Genomic DNA, 17,215 nt, shown 5'->3' on the forward strand with positions numbered 1-17,215 from the left:
ACCTATGGTGTTTCTTGGCTTATGTTACTCCATCCGTTCTCAACAGTATGCGTAACGTGTGGAGGTATAAAAAAACAGTACAAAATTAACTTTTTTTTTTTTCTGAAACCCTTAAATAATGCCTAAAGTTAGAATGCAATAAAACAAAATATAGTGTTTGACTCGGGAGAGATAGTATCTCGGGAGAGATAGTATGTGTGTTTTTATTATAGCAAAACCACATCAGACTATCTGCTAAGCTACCGATGGGAATCGTACCCCTGATTTTAGCGTTGTAAATGCGAAAACATATCGCTGTACCAGGGGTTGACCGGGAGAGATAGAAATAATCTAATGAGTTAGAAGGTAAGTTCTGAGTATAAAAAATAAACAGATCACTTTACACAAACACGAGTGTAAACATATTTTACTTTTACTTTCAACAAAACTCATCGGAAGATCTGAGTTTTCCTTTTCACAATATCAACATTTATAAATAACTTACAACAGCAGTATATATATATATATATATATATATATTTATATATTCATTATCTTTTTAGCGCACACAAGAAAAGTCGTAGCTGTTCCAATATTAAGGCTGAAGATTTTTTCCTTGTTTAATATCGACTTACAAATATCAAACTACTACTGTTACGATACACATCATAAAGGTACAGAAATTACTTTGCACTGTATAATTAATGTGGAATGAAACTAACTGAATTACCTGTAGGACTTACTGGCAGATAGTTATCCAGGGTGCCGGGTAGTTTATATTTATTCCGCTGATAGTTAGAAAAAACAACACTTAAATACACTTTTTTTTTTTTAGCTGGGTAACAAAACTTAGTAGTACCAGCACAAACTTAGAATAACACATAGCCTTCTTTGTTTTTGTGTAAATTGTAAGATTTAATCCAAAATATCGGTTTCATATTCTCGCTCATCTCCTAATCCTTCGTCTGGAGAATCTCGAGCTTCTGAGGACAGGTCCAGATGAAAATGGTTTGGCTTCAAAAGGTAATGAGCAAAACTGCCGTGAGGTGGCGGACCTATAGTCTGGTGGCACTCACCACCACTTTTACAGTCTTTTGGCAGAGTTCTGTCACTGTGCGTCTGGAAATTGTCCTCATTGAAGGGATTCAGTGTGGAATCTTGTTTGGATGGGGACAACACGTTTTCACACTGATCGGTTTCATTGGCACTGAAAGAGCTTCCATCTCCTTCCTCGCGTAAGGCATACCTCCATACATCAGAATCGCGTGGTTCTTGTGTTGATACAGGGCTACACAGGTGGACATCCGATGGATGTCCTCCTACAGTGGTCATAACAGTGTCTGGTTTGATAAGCACAGTTGAAGAGCTACTAGCGTCATCGTGGTCAACCTGGCATGGCATACTCGTTGTGGCATCTGAGAAATAGCCACTGTTCCCTCGTTGTTGTTTGCTTTGAATAGGTTTCTCATCCTCGGGCCCTTCATTATTTAACGCTGTTAGTTCTACGTGATTCTGTTTAACGGAATCGAAATTCTTGTACAAATTAACACCAAAGCTTTTTCGCTCATCTGATGGGTTTCTACGACGATAAAGAGCAAGAAAACACACAACAACAAAGAGCAGAGATATCACGAGAAATAATCAATCACGATTCCAGCTATCTCGCCTCCACTTAATGATGTGTCGATATTTATCCGGGGACTAACTTCCACCGACACATTCACTGTCACATTACCCGCATGATTTGATGCTACACAAACGTAACGACCGCCATCTTTAACCATCACATTAATAATCGTTAAAATGCTTTCTTTCAAATCCTTGCCTTCCTCCTGAATTAGATACATTTGTTGTCCGAATGACATCAGGGAAAGGTTTGTAATGACTCTTCCTTGCCATAACCAATTTATTGTAGCAGTTGGAACGGCACGGATCTTACATCGCAATGTAGCGTTTCTTCCTTCTACAATGGATATCTTTGTGTCAACTCCAATCACATTTGGTGGACAGGCAAAATCGTCAATGTTCATGATGTCCCATGTTAGGCCTTGAACCCTCAGTGGTAGCTCACAACGTGGAGGTGTGGAGATTGCTACATTCTGAGATATCATCCATTTTCTTAATTTACTTATTCGACAATCACACACCCACGGATTGTTGTAGAGATCCAAAGTATGCAAATTAGGAAGGTCCTGAACTACTTTACCTGAGAGAAATGAAAGTTTATTCCCGTCTAAACGAAGATACTCTAAGCTTTCAAGTCCACTGAATGCATTCGGTTCAATGGTGTAGATTCGACAGTTGCTCATTTCTAAACTGGTAAGATGGATTAAGCCGGAAAAGGTGTTATTTTGTATGAGTTGAATAGGATTGTTCGTGAGCTGGAGGCGACGAAGTAGTGAACAATCTTTGAGAGCTTCGAAGGGAACCCAATTTAAGAAGTTTTCGCTCAAATCTAATTCAATTAGATTAGACACGTAATAAAAAGCATCGTTTGCGATTTCGGATATTCCGCAGCGGGCCAAGAAAACCTTCTGTAAATTGACTAGCCCCACTGACTGAAAGACCTTGCTGGACAATGTCTGTAAAAGGTTACCACTTAGATCCAACACTTGAGTTCCTGTATTGAGACCAGCAGGAACGCTGGTAAGCTGTGAATCAGCGCACTCTGCTGTCTGTTTTCCGTTTTTCCATTTACACATGCACCCCTCAACACATTCAGTCATACAATGGTGTTGATGAGGATATAACAACATTGAGAGAAAAATTAACAAGAGGCTCCAAGAAATGGTTGGAGTCATGGCATAAGATGATAGGAGTAGAAAAGTACATTATGAGAAAATCTTCGATATTGTAAGGTTTCTCATTCTTTGTATTGGGATAGATCTGACGACAGAGATCCTCAGGAATGTATCTCGAAATCTGTAAGAGGAAACGAATAAAATATTAAACTTTCAATGACAATAGAAGCCAAAAACAAATATATTAACCGTTTTGTGAATGTGTATTGCCAAATTTATTATTGTCGACTTAGTTTATTTATCTATATTTTTGATCAATTTATTAGAATATAAAAATAATTTCAAAATTACCTAAAATCCTTATAGAACAAACTAATCAAATTCAGAGATTAAAATAAACCCATCAGTTTTATCGTTACTATTGTAGTAACAAATATCTAACCTTCTTAAACAATCTTAACACAGTATCCTATTCATAGTTTTTATTGGGTCGTACAAGGTTTTATTTCGGTTTAAATGCACTGATTGTATCCGTTATTTGAAACTAAATCTTTTAGTACATAAACAAATGAATGAATGGAAGTTTATTTAAAGGAAGAGTTCAAGATGAGTCTCCGAAAGAGATGCAATACGACTGTGTTAAAACAGCTGTTTTTCGCTGTGCTTTTCACATGTCAGTTTCATTTCTTTCTGTGCTGTAAGACTTTCCTGTTGCCAACCACCATTTCTACGTTAATCAATATTTTACTAGCAAGCCTTCATCCAACGTTAACGTTAGTCCACACGACCAAGGCCCTCTTATAAAGTTCCCTTTCTTTCTTCTGTTTTTTTACCTCCCTGCCTTTAAGTCGTTGTTTCAGTTTTCGGTAAGAAAAAAAAAAGTCCTTTCAGTTCAATGTATTTACTTGTAGAGTCACAAATAGACGTTGAGATATAACAAAAACCATAAGTATTATAATCCTGGCAAGAAATCACGTGTTCATACCAATATTATCAACATTTGACACTTTTTTATTTTGTTTTCAAATTAAAAATAGTTATTAAATGTTACTATTCAATCAGAGTAATATATCCGACAAACAATGTTTCATTGAAATGAGCATTGTATAGAAATTTATAACAAAACACAAACCATACAAACCTACTTATTAAGAAATGAATGATGCTAAAGCATCTTTTGTATAGACACTGGATTAATATACCTGCCCAATAGAAATTTCAACAACACTCATAAACAGTAAAACCAAAACTTACAGTTTAAACTAACACTGAAATAAAGACAAGTTAAACCAAGACTCACATTTTAAAGTAACAATAAAAGAAGATAAAACTTACAAACAATACTAAACAGTTAAACCAAGACTTACATTTTAAAGTAACAATAAAAGAAGATAAAACTTACAAACGATACTAAACAGTTAAACCGAGACTTACCTTTTTAACTAACAATAAAAGAAGATAAAACTTACAAACAATACTAAACAGTTAAACCGAGACTTACATTTTAAAGTAACAATAAAGAAGATAAAACTTACAAACAATACTAAACAGTTGAACCGAGATTTACATTTTAAACAAACAATAAAAAATAAAACTTACAACAATACTAAACAGTTAAATCAAGACTTACATTTTAAACTAACAATAAAAGAAGATCAAGCTTACAAACAATTAGGAACAGTTAAACCAAGACTTACATTTTAAAGTAACAATAAAAGAAGATAAAACTTACAAACAATACTAAACAGTTGAACCAAGATTTACATTTTAAACAAACAATAAAAGAAGATAAAACTTACAAACAATACTAAACAGTTAAACCAAGACTTAGATTTTAAACAAACAATAAAAGAAGATAAAACTTACAAACGATACTAAACAGTTAAACCAAGACTTACATTTTAAAGTAACAATAAAAGAAGATAAAACTTACAAACGATACTAAACAGTTTAACCAAGACTTACATTTTAAAGTAACAATAAAAGAAGATAAAACTTACAAACGATACTAAACAGTTAAACCGAGACTTACCTTTTTAACTAACAATAAAAGAAGATAAAACTTACAAACAATACTAAACAGTTAAACCGAGACTTACATTTTAAAGTAACAATAAAAGAAGATAAAACTTACAAACAATACTAAACAGTTGAACCGAGATTTACATTTTAAACAAACAATAAAAAAATAAAACTTACAACAATACTAAACAGTTAAACCAAGACTTACATTTTAAACTAACAATAAAAGAAGATCAAGCTTACAAACAATTAGGAACAGTTAAACCAAGACTTACATTTTAAAGTAACAATAAAAGAAGATAAAACTTACAAACAATACTAAACAGTTGAACCAAGATTTACATTTCAAAAAAACAATAAAAGAAGATAAAACTTACAAACGATACTAAACAGTTAAACCAAGACTTACATTTTAAAGTAACAATAAAAGAAGATCAAGCTTACAAACAATACTAAACAGTTAAACCGAGACTTACATTTTAAACTAACAATAAAAGAAGATCAAGCTTACAAACAATACTAAACAGTTAAACCGAGACATACAGTTTTAAACTGAAACTATGAAGGGCCCGGCATGGCCTAGCGCGTTAAGGCGTGCGCTTCGTAATCTGAGGGTCGCGGGTTCGCGCCCGAGTCGCGCCACACATGCTCGCCCTCCCAGCCGTGGGGGCGTTATAATGTGACGGTCAATCCCACTTTTCGTTGGTAAAAGAGTAGCCCAAAAGTTGGCGGTGGGTGGTGATGACTAGCTGCCTTACCTCTAGTCTTACACTGCTAAATTAGGGACGGCTAGCACAGATAGCCCTCGAGTAGCTTTGTGCGAAATTCCAAAACAAACAAACAAACTGAAACTATGAAAGAACAAGTTTTCACCGGGAAAATAATTAAAAGATGGATGCTTTTATACATTTAGTTTTCTTGCTTCCGTTCTTGGTTTTGGTTTTCTTTCAAAACAAAAGAAAGGAATAGCAGTGTAAACGGCCACTCTTTTGGTTCTATGTGTGTAGAAGTGTGTAAATATATAGTCAGTTAGTGCTTCCAAGCAGTAAAATTTACATCTTGAAGCCAATCTCTGAGTGATAAAGAACCAGTAATGTCATCGAATATTGGAGCAACGCAATCACAAACTATTAATCACAAAAAATATCCTTCTCACGAGCGTTAAGCCTTCCATACAACACTTAAGACCACCATATCTAGAAGAAAGCACAGTGGCTAACTGTAATCATCAGTTGCTACTTAAAGTCTGTTTTTTGTTCTCCCGCTTGCAGTATGTAGACGAGAGCAGAACATTTCCATGGATGCAATTATATAAAACAACAGTTAACATAAATAATTCTATTTATGTTAAAATGATATAAGACAGTTTAATTGTTGATTCATAATTTATTACAGAACCTTTTGTTTCAGTTTAACTGGATTATGTACACAAAATGCTTGTGGTATTTTCTATATGGATAAGTTAAATGCTAAATCTTTGATAGGTTGTTTAGGCAGAATATTCATGATGAAACTTTATAGAATGGACGGCAACTGCCTGTTGTGGAGATACAAATGTAGAGGACGACGTTTCGAAGGTCTTCCGCTTTTCGTCTTTTGACCTTTAAACTCAATGAATATATTTCAGTTGTGATTTATTACCTTCAGATATGGTAGTATGAGCTAAAGACGAAATGCGGACGACTTTCGAAACGATGTCCTCTACACTTATGTCTCCATAACAGGCAGTTGCCGTCTATTCTGCAAAGTTTCTTCAAAATGCTAAATCATTATTAAAGATGCCTTTCATCTTCTGTGGTCTATCTCTCGAGAATTTAGTTTCTCTAAATCTGTTCGAAAGATATTTACCATATCCATACCCGATTTAGAAGCAACCAGTCAATACCATTGTCGTCACCTCTTGGGCTACTCTTTTCCAATTAAAAATTGGATTGACTAGCACATTATAACGCTCATATGTTTAGAAGAGAGCGCGTGTTCGGTAACGAGATTATTACTCGTACACGTGATCTTCAGGTTTTCAGTCTGACGCCCTGATTATCAGGCCATGAAAAGTCTATGTGTTGAATATTTGTTTTATAAAAGGAAAATAATATTTTCTGTGAAATGTTTGATGTGACTTCCTTCTCTATGATTTACTAATGGAACATTCTTCAAAATACTGATCTAGAAAACTACCTCGATTCTTTAAAACTTCCAGTTATAATGTTATTTCAGAGATGAAAGATGGTGGTCGCATTCGTAGCACACTATAAGTTTGTACTAATATATAATGTCATCTTTAGTAGGCTAAACATTTTTAGGTGAACTAATATGTATTGAAGTCGCTGCCTTAAACATACAGGAATAAAATGTTTCTTTAATAGCTCCATTCGTTTGCACACGTACCTTTTTAGCTCAACAGCTCTACACTGCCGAGAAGGGTGGAGTTTCCCCGTGGTTTTTAATAAATCACCTTTCTGGTGCCACAGTGTTTTATACCATACAATAAGTCAGTATTTCCACGAACTCCCTTTAAACTCAATGAATATGTTTCAGTTGTGATTTATTACGTTCAGGCTTTTCTTAAGACTGTGATTTGTTGCTAGATTTTACTTTATATTATATTCACATATGCATATGTTTAGTGGTCTAAGCGCTCGTGAATATTCACCATATCAGCAATAAGAAAAACATGTAAGTTTGTAGTTTCTATTAAACTAGACTTGTGGATAACGAACGAAGATCAAACACCACATAATAAAATTCATGCAAATTACTCAAATATTATTTATTAAATAATTAATTTAAATATAATTTTAGATTTTTCTATTGTACCTATACATACTCTCTCTAACATGCTCGTAAAAGTACAAAGTATTCTTTAATAGTAAAATATAGTAATGCCATTACTTACTATGGCACAAATTTGATGTTTATTTGGTGTAGTGAGACATATAATGGTCGTAAAAGAGGTGTGGGACCCCGGCATGGCCAGGTGGTTAAGGCGTTCGACTCGTAATCCGAGAATCGCAGGTTCGAATCCCGATTACACCAAACATGCTCGCCCTTTCAGCCGTGAAAGCGTTATAATGTAACAGTCAGTCACACTATTCGTTGGTAAAAGAGTAGCCCAAGAGTTGGCAGTGGATAGTGATGACTAGCTGCCTTTCCTCTAGTCTTACACTGCAAAATTAGGGACGGTTAGCGTAGATAGCTCTCGTGTAGCTTTGCTCGAAATACAAAACAAACGAACAAAAGGAGGGTGGAAACTCAGAATTTTACTTCAAAAAGTTATATTTGAACGATTCCGAATGTGAAGTTTTGTTATGATTCTTAGTGATGCAATGGAAAAAAAGATTGTATAGTTAAAACGTAATACAGAACGTTTAAAAACTGGTTATCTAAACTTAAAAAACTCTGTTAATAAACTAGTAATGATTCATAAATCCAATACAGTAATCATAATTCGCTGTGTATTTGAAAACAAAAAAGTATCTACTAATTGTAATATCTGTTGTGCCGTTTCATTGATCAAATATGTAAAAAAGAAGACGTTTAACGAAACAGAAGGTGTGATGTAATTCCCTGCCACAAAATATTGATGTTTTATCGTAAGAAACCACGATAAAAATACTAAATAGTACGTGGTTTCTGGAAATATACGGGGCCTAAAAATTATGTATGAAACATAAGGCACGGAATAGGATATAACCTTAGAACCGGATAATATAGATAGGCTGAGAAATGAATTACTACACAACTAGATAAAGAAACACAAATAGAAGAAGACAGTATGTGAAGAAAAGTGAAAAAGATGTTCTGTTGTGGAAGCCAAAAACTCTAACGATTTAGTGGTAAAATGACCAATGCGAACTGTTTTCACAATAGGTAAAAAACTTCAGAGAAAAATGCTAAGCAATAAATTAGTGCAAAGTTATATATCGAGGTAAGGAATGAATTAGTGCAAAGTTATATATCGAGGTAAGGTATGAATTAGTGCAAAGTTATATATGGAGATAGGGAATGAATTAGTGCAAAGTAAATTGGAAATTTTTATTTGCAGTTGGAAAACGTTCTCTCAAAGTTCACCAGAGAAAAGGGCACATGGTGGTGTTGTTCGAATAGAGAATTATCTCCAAGCAATCCATTTCCTTAATGTACTTTACATATATATATATATTGTAAAATTATTATATTTATATTAGAGTAAACTAGTTAATTAACTTTAAACTGCGAGGCGCTTTGATAACACATAGCATTTGAATAAGCTGCGGTGTTTAAGTTTTTTAATGTTGGTCGCAAATTTCATGATCAAGTGAGAACTTCCAGTCATTGAAATAAAATTCATACATTTGAAGCGCCGTCACAAGAAAAAATACTTGTTTTATCATCTTCTTAAAACTTAACATTCCCTTGATAAACGTAATGTTTTAATTACGAACAAACTAGATATTAGACAAAAAAAATCAAACAAATTATATCTATCACATAGCCAAAGGCCTGAAATGAAAAGATTTACCGTTCCGTCGTTTTAGGTTTCAGTTTCAGCTCATGTATATACATACATATATATCCATTAAATTGGTCTTAGAGCAATACTTCATGGTTATAAATGGGTCATTAGTTCAAGAATTTATTTTAAAAATAAGAAGGACGAGGTCGACCTTGAAAATTAAACAATGGTATTCAAACCTTTGTATTAATAATGAAAAACCTTAGAGTAATTTATGACAATATAGATTAGAGTTCGACGTGGGCCATTATTATACTAAGTAAATAATTTCCACATCCTTCGTGAGCTGATGAAATGTGAAAACCTAAGTTAGTTGGTTTTGTTCTTTTAAGGTCTTTACGACAGTAAAAGAACTCAGCAGGCTGTGTGACACGTGCAAAACAAACGTAGATACAACTCTGTTTTTTTTCTTCCCTTACGGTACTTTTTGAAGTTCAGTCTTGACAGTCATACATGATTAGGATTCTGGAGCTAAGTCACCTTGTCTCAGTCAGTCGGTATTCAGTCACTGAAATATCTAAAATTTCAAACTTAGCCTTGGACAAGCGGATAACAATTATATCCGTAATAGAATCCCGAATTTTTGCCATTACAAGCAGGACTTCCGTGAGGACGACAGCGGATTGGCATCCGGAAAGTACGATAAAAACTCTTTTTTTCTTCCTAATAATAAAAATCAGTAATAAGTTACTAATTGGGATCAGTTGATACAGACTGCTAATATAAAAAAAATGGTACACACAGTTCATTTATTAGTGTATCAATGTTTACACACAGTTCATTTATTTGTGTATCAATGTTTACACACAGTTCATTTATTTGTGTATCAATGTTTACACACAGTTCATTTATTTGTGTATCAATGTTTACACACAGTTCATTTATTAGTGTATCATTGTTTACACACAGTTCATTTATTTGTGTATCAATGTTTACACACAGTTCATTTATTTGTGTATCAATGTTTACACACAGTTCATTTATTTGTGTATCAATGTTTACACACAGTTCATTTATTAGTGTATCAATGTTTACACACAGTTTATTTATTTGTGTATCAATGTTTACACACAGTTCATTTATTTATGTATCAATGTTTACACACAGTTCATTTATTTGTGTATCAATGTTTACACACAGTTCATTTATTAGTGTATCAATTATTACACACAGTTCATTTATTTGTGTATCAATGTTTACACACAGTTTATTTATTCGTGTATGAATGTTTACACACAGTTCATTTATTTGTGTATCAATGTTTATACACAGTTCATTTATTAGTGTATCAATGTTTACACACAGTTCATTTATTTGTGTATCAATGTTTACACACAGTTCATTTATTTGTGTATCAATGTTAACACACAGTTCATTTATTCGTGTATCAATGTTTACACACAGTTTATTTATTCGTGTATCAATGTTTACACACAGTTTACTTATTACATTTTTTCCCATTTTGTTCGTACTCATTTCTACTACAAAAATATCTTGTTTACTTCATTTCCTCCGGCCCGGCATGGTCAGATGGTTAAGGCACTCGACTTTGAGGGTCGCGGGTTCGAATCTCCGTCGCACCAAATATGCTCGCTATTTCAGCTGTGGAGGCGTTATAATGTTACGGTCAATCTCACATTTCGATAGTAAAAGAGTAGCCCAAAATTTGACAGTGGGTGGTCATGAGTAGCTGCCTCCCTCTAGTCTTACACTGCAAAATTAAGGGTGGCTAGCGCAGATAGCTGTCGTGTAGCTTTGCGCGAAATTCAAAATACAAGTAAACTTTATTTTCTATATCGAGAGAAACATGTATATTAAACTTTATAAAAATTACAACGGCCCTTGGACCACCTGGCGTTTAAATTCTACGCCAACTACAAATTAAAACGTCCTTTCATCAGATTTTATGCGCTTAACACGAAATTTTGACATTCATTTAAATTACAATATAGCATGAAACATTTCAATTGTGATCGTATTAACTTTGAATCGACGGATGTTCGTGTCGCTAGACTTGCTTCAGTTTCATTTGTTTATGGTTTCCGTTTAACAGAACAATCTTGGCGGATTCAGTGATTTACCTGCTTGTTTAACTCTTACATAATATAAAGTATATGACGCAGAATAGCAAAGAATGCGGTGAATGTAATAATATATGAATAAACTCTGCGTTTTTGAAAGAGTTCGTTCGCGTTCTTTCATGACTACCAATATACAACTAAAAGCGCTTGTCTTTAGTCAATGGCTTCATTGTACGACACACCCTTCGATGAAAGATTCCGTACACCACGCTTTAATCTACTGAAATAGCGTGCACTTGCATGAGTTCTTCATATCCGTAGCAAATGTTCACTGGAAGTTAAATTTTGCATACCAACGTTTTATTTTATTTATCTATATTTAGTTTTCAATACATTAATCTATTGAGTGCCTTCTCGTTTTTATTATTAAATTTCGTATTTCTCGATAGATTTCGAAAAACCCAGCACAGTATCGTTCGGCGTTTGCAACATCTAGAAATGCGGTAATCATTTATCAACGTTTTACTAGTTGTTGAAGATCTGTTGCTGAGAGATCAAAGTAGATGTTTTTCAGAAAATATTAAGAGTTGATTCTACCGATGCGACCTTCGCATCTAAATAAACACAAGTGTTGTTTGTTTTCTTTTCGTACAAAGTTATACATTGGGCCCTCTGCATTTGACCACCACGGTGATGACTTGAATCCCAGGTTTTAGCACGATAAGTCTATGAACCTATCGCTTAAGTACCAGAGGATGATGAAACATATAAACGGATTCTGTAATATCTTTAATATAATACATGTAATATCTTTAATATAATATCTGTAATATCTTTATTATACGACATCTTTATATCAACATTAAAATATTATAAAAATTAAAACCAAGTTAATACAGATACCTGCCAACAACCCTAACTTTAAGCATCCAATCAGATATAATGCAACCAACAGACAGTACCAATCGCCAAGTCTAATTTTATTCCTCACCAACAAAATGGAAAATTAACCATTACATTACAACGCCGTCAAGGTTGAAATGATGATTGGTTTGTTTCAAATTTCGCGTAAAGTTAGACGAGGGCTATCTACGCTAGCCGTCTCTAATTTAGCAGTGTAATACTAGAGGGAAGGCAGCTAGTCATCACCACCCACCGCCAAATCTTGGGCTACTCTTTTACCAACGAATAGTGAAATTGACCGTCACATTATAACGGCCCCACGGCTGAAATAACGAGCATATTTGGTGCGACGGGGATTCAAACCCGCCTTAACCACCTGGCGCTGCTGGGTCTTGAAATTATGAAAACGTTTAGCTCAGGATTTCGATTTCGTGGCCCTTCGATTGGGAGCGGAACTTCTGAATCCATCATCCCATGCTAGAGGAATAAAAAAAATAAAACCGATATATGTTGTTACCTTACGTTATTTTATAACGATTTTCAACATGCACATGAACCAGACACGTTATAAATACAACCGATAAAAAGTTGCGCTGTAACAGCATATATCAGACGGACAGTACTCTCCGACAAATTTCTGCATACTTGAAATGCTCCCCAAATATTGTCAAGTTCACCCCAGATCGTGAGACCGAGAAACGTGAAGTTGAAAAGAAGAGACAGAACACCTAAACTCAATGATACTGATGTTAAGTATCTTTGTTTATGTAGAAGAAAGACTGCCACTGATCTGAAGCATAAGATAAACACGTGCTTGATGACAGAAGTGTCAACATTTACAGTAGTAAGAAGCTTAAAAAACAGAATGGAATATTAAATCGTGTAACAGATATAAAACTATTACTTCTATCTCTAAATATTGTCAAGAGACTAAAATTTGCTAGAAAGTACAAAAAGTTAACTGTTAATGATTGGAAAAGGGTGTTATGGACAAATGAGTTCAAGTTTAAAATATTTGGTTAAACGTATAGGTTGTATATCAGATGGAAGAAAAATGAAAGTTAATTACCTCAAAGCATAGCACCTACCATGGAGAATGGTGGATGCAGTGTGATGGTTTCGAGACGTTTTTTTTTTGCTGAGACAACAGAAGATATTTGAACAATAGATGGAATAATGTACCAGTACAAGTACCATCAGACACCGTTCTGTCATGGTAAACCCAGTAGTTTGTGTATAATGGGTAAAATATGCTACTACCAAGAAGATAATGAACCCAAAGACTCATCCAACCCATGTAGGAATTACTTAGCTAAGAAAAAAGCTACTGGAATCATCCAAATGATGCAACGGCCCTCATAGAGTCGAACTCTCAACCCATTTGGGCAGATCAGGGATTTGATAGATTAAAAATTTGACAAATCAAAAGTTTCTTCAAATAACTTTGCGGGAGTGTATTAGAGACATTTAAATTAAAATCCCAAAGGACACGTTAATTACATATATTGTACCAATGCATGAAAGACTGTCGCAGTTAGTAAACCACAAGGGGGAACACACAAAATATTAACTGTTTGTTGTACTCAGGTACATCACTTAGCTTCTGTTTTACTAATTATGAATATTAATAAAATTTTAATGTACCATCTGTGAGTTATTTTTCACTTCTCTTTGGAAATAGCCTGAAATCAAATTTTGCCATTGTTCTAACACGTTTGTAGAGTACTGTGCATTTCTCATTATTTGGCATTTATTTGTTAGTGTGATGTCACTGAAAATTTACTGCTTCAGGTAAGTATATGCATAGGTTCTTTCTAATATTAAATATTCATATACTCAGAGTATAAAAATGTCTTTAAATTAGGGACTTACAATCTTCAAGATGAACGTAATGGTACTGAAAAACTAAGAATTATGGATCAATTTGGTGACGAGGGCCATCCAGAAAAGAATCTGCAACAAGTCGTACCTCAGTCTGATAAGCATGGTTTTGTCATCCTTTAATAGATGAGAAGGTAGGAACACAAACTGTGGTGACAAAAGTTATCACATGACCCTGGCAATGAAATGTAATATAATCAATAAAGGTTCCACCTAGAAAAGGGATCAAAAGGATATGGATTTAACAAAATAAGGTTACTTTTAATACCTTCCGTTCAATCTTCGCATACCTAATTGGAGAATGAAATGGATATTCATGTCACTCCATACTCCTATCGAGTTTTGTGTGAATGGACTTTTGAAATTGACACTGGGAAACCGTAGTTTTGTACGCCAGATTAATTACGAAAAGAAGTTTTATATTTTAGATTCTTTAACTTTTTTTGCAATGGAAACTACATTCTGGAGCTATTGTCAAGATTCACGGTCGTCAGATAGAGATTGACTGTAACGATGCGACGAGGTTTTAAAATCTTTTAATTTCACGCATCATTTGTAAAAATTAATGTCATCGACACTTAATAGAAGTAGAAAAGTTACAACGAAAACACAGAGCTAGAAACAACAGGCCACATTATTATGACCGAAAGTGGTAACATTTAGATATCTAGATGCAAAAATATACATTCAGTAAAAATATCCTAGTGAAATATCTCACGGTGAGTCAACAAAAATTTGGGATTCGAATCCTTGCAGTGGACAGAGTGCCACTAGTCCATTGTGTAGCTTTGCATTGAGAAAATAACAACAACCATACTGAAACAAGGAAGAACTTGGAAGAAGAACAGGGAAAAGATTCGTTTCGAATTTTGTTAGCAATCGTCCAATCAGATGAATTAAAATCTCATTAATATATATGAAAATGGATGTTCGCCAAACTCAAGCAAGCTCGTCTGTAGAAACTGCAATCTGCCGCATACTATTAAAAAAAATCGAATTTTGAGTATAATTCTACATGTTATAAAAATACGTTGTATGATATGGTAGAACGATGAAAATTAAGCACGAAGGGTCGAAGGCTAATGGCCACTAAACTAACCTTTCACCTTTTGTCTTGAAATACTATTCAATACATTGTTGCATTTGGACTAGATGATAAATATATTTTCAGCAATATAGAGACTCGTCTTCTATTTTTGCTGGTTCGACGTTCCGGTGGTTTATTACAATGGATGTTCTTGCACATTCATCAGGTCTTTGTTCGAACTAGTCAGAGAACAACTTGCTGAACCTTTCCAACCAGTAATGGCGTACATGAAGACGTCATCTTAGAAAGGCCAGCCACATAATTTCAGTAGTAATGGCGCGTGACTGGAGCCGTCGAGCTAACAAGGTTGAAAACTAGTTTCCAGGGTGAGAGTCTGGCGCCTGTATGGAAAGACAAAACAGTCGTATACTTACCGTGTGGAGTCAAGAATTGAGAGTTTCTGCGTATAACAAACAACAGAAAAAGAACCGACCTCCACTCTTTGCCTAGTCCTCAAATTCAGTACTGAATGAATAGACTCCATGTTCAGTCTAACCAAGGGTAAAATACCCTAGCGTTGTTTTTTTTCATTTAACGCCCATATTCGTATATAATCTTTAATAAAAGACACATAACTGTTCCAGTAAAAATCTTATTCATTGCTTTGGGTTTCCGGATGCGCTTACAAATATAACGCAATGCATCTTACTATAACAATATATACAATAAACACTTCAAACATTTTTCGTATGAATCTTCCTTTGGTATATGTGCGTAAAAGCCGTTTTTGTTGATAGAATATTGTTGTTTGCAATGGGTTTTGACAGTTAACAATGAGATATAAAACACTTTACGATTCTATACTTTGAATTGTATGTAACAGTAGCTTTATTTCTTCATACAGCTTGTAATAATAATAAAGTTTCACCGTTTCCTTTGCAGTTATAAAGAAACGCTTAAAATAAAATACATTCATAGCTTTCAGGTGAATGTTTTGTGTTTGAATCCAATGCATTTCAGGTCTATAAACCACAGACCTAAAATAAAAATAATACATATGATAGTCAATAGTGGGAAAACCAATGCACAAATACATTTTTATACCTAATGTTATGGTTTGTTTTGAATTTCGCGCAAAGCTACACGAAGGCGCTAGCCGTACCTAATTTAGCAGTGTAAGACTAGAGGGAAGGCAACTAGTCATCACCACATGCCGCCAACTCTTGGAGTACTGTTCTACCAACGAATAGTGGGATGGACCGTCACATTATAATGCTCCCACGGCTGAAAGGGCGAGCATGTTTGGTGTGACGGAGAATTAAACCTGTGACCCTCATATTACGAATCGAATGCCTTAACTACCTGGCCATACCAGGTCTGTGCACGTATTGTATATTGTATATGTATTGTATATTCTCAATTACCTTAGTATTCAAAAAGTAATGGGAAGAGGGGTATGCGAAACGTCCACACCACAAAATAGTTGATATTTTTATATATATAAAGTTTCGCATCGGTTAAGTGATTAGAGGTCTATTTGTCCATTCATAGGTCCAGCATGGCCTGGTGGTTAAGGCACTCAACTCGCAACCTGAGGGTTGCGGGTTCAAATCCCGTCACACCAAACATGCTCGCCTTTCCAGCCGCGGTTACGTTATGAAATTACGGTCAGTCACGCTGTTCGTTGATAAAATAGTAGCCTAAGAGTTGTCGATGAGTGATGATGACTATCTGCCTTCCCTCTAGTCCTTCACTGCTAAAGTAGGAACGATTAGCGCATGTAAGTCTCGTGTAAATTTATGTTTAGTTCTCAACACGCAGACTTAGTTAAGGAAAGCTTATCCTATAAAGGTTACATAAAGGTTGATTAGTCACATTGTCTGCGCAGCTTCGATAACAATTTAAGACATCGAATGGAACGTTGCGAATTGGATTAAAATATCTGCTTTCAGTTTATGTCTTTAGTACATAAAATTAGACTACTCAACAAAGGCATTTCTTAGACGGAAACATACGTCTACGCAAACTATACTTCTACAGATACCAAGATGACACATATTGTAACTAATTTAGCAAGGTAAACCACACTTCTACATATGACTAGAATGACACATATTATTACTAACACAGCTACGTAAACCACAAC

General features: G+C 34.6%; 1 pseudogene across 1 annotated transcript in view; it reads right to left on the minus strand.

Moving 5' to 3' along the window:
• Positions 1–482: 482 nt before the first annotated feature.
• The window catches only part of LOC143244404 (uncharacterized), a 298,731-nt pseudogene continuing 281,998 nt past the window's right edge, over positions 483–17,215 (minus strand). The window contains exon 7 of the transcript XR_013025052.1: positions 483–2,901. The product of XR_013025052.1 is annotated as an uncharacterized LOC143244404 (transcript). The remainder of the gene's footprint in view (positions 2,902–17,215) is intronic.

The sequence above is a fragment of the Tachypleus tridentatus genome, chromosome 2 (assembly GCF_004210375.1).
Source record: "Tachypleus tridentatus isolate NWPU-2018 chromosome 2, ASM421037v1, whole genome shotgun sequence".
NCBI lineage: Eukaryota > Metazoa > Arthropoda > Merostomata > Xiphosura > Limulidae > Tachypleus > Tachypleus tridentatus.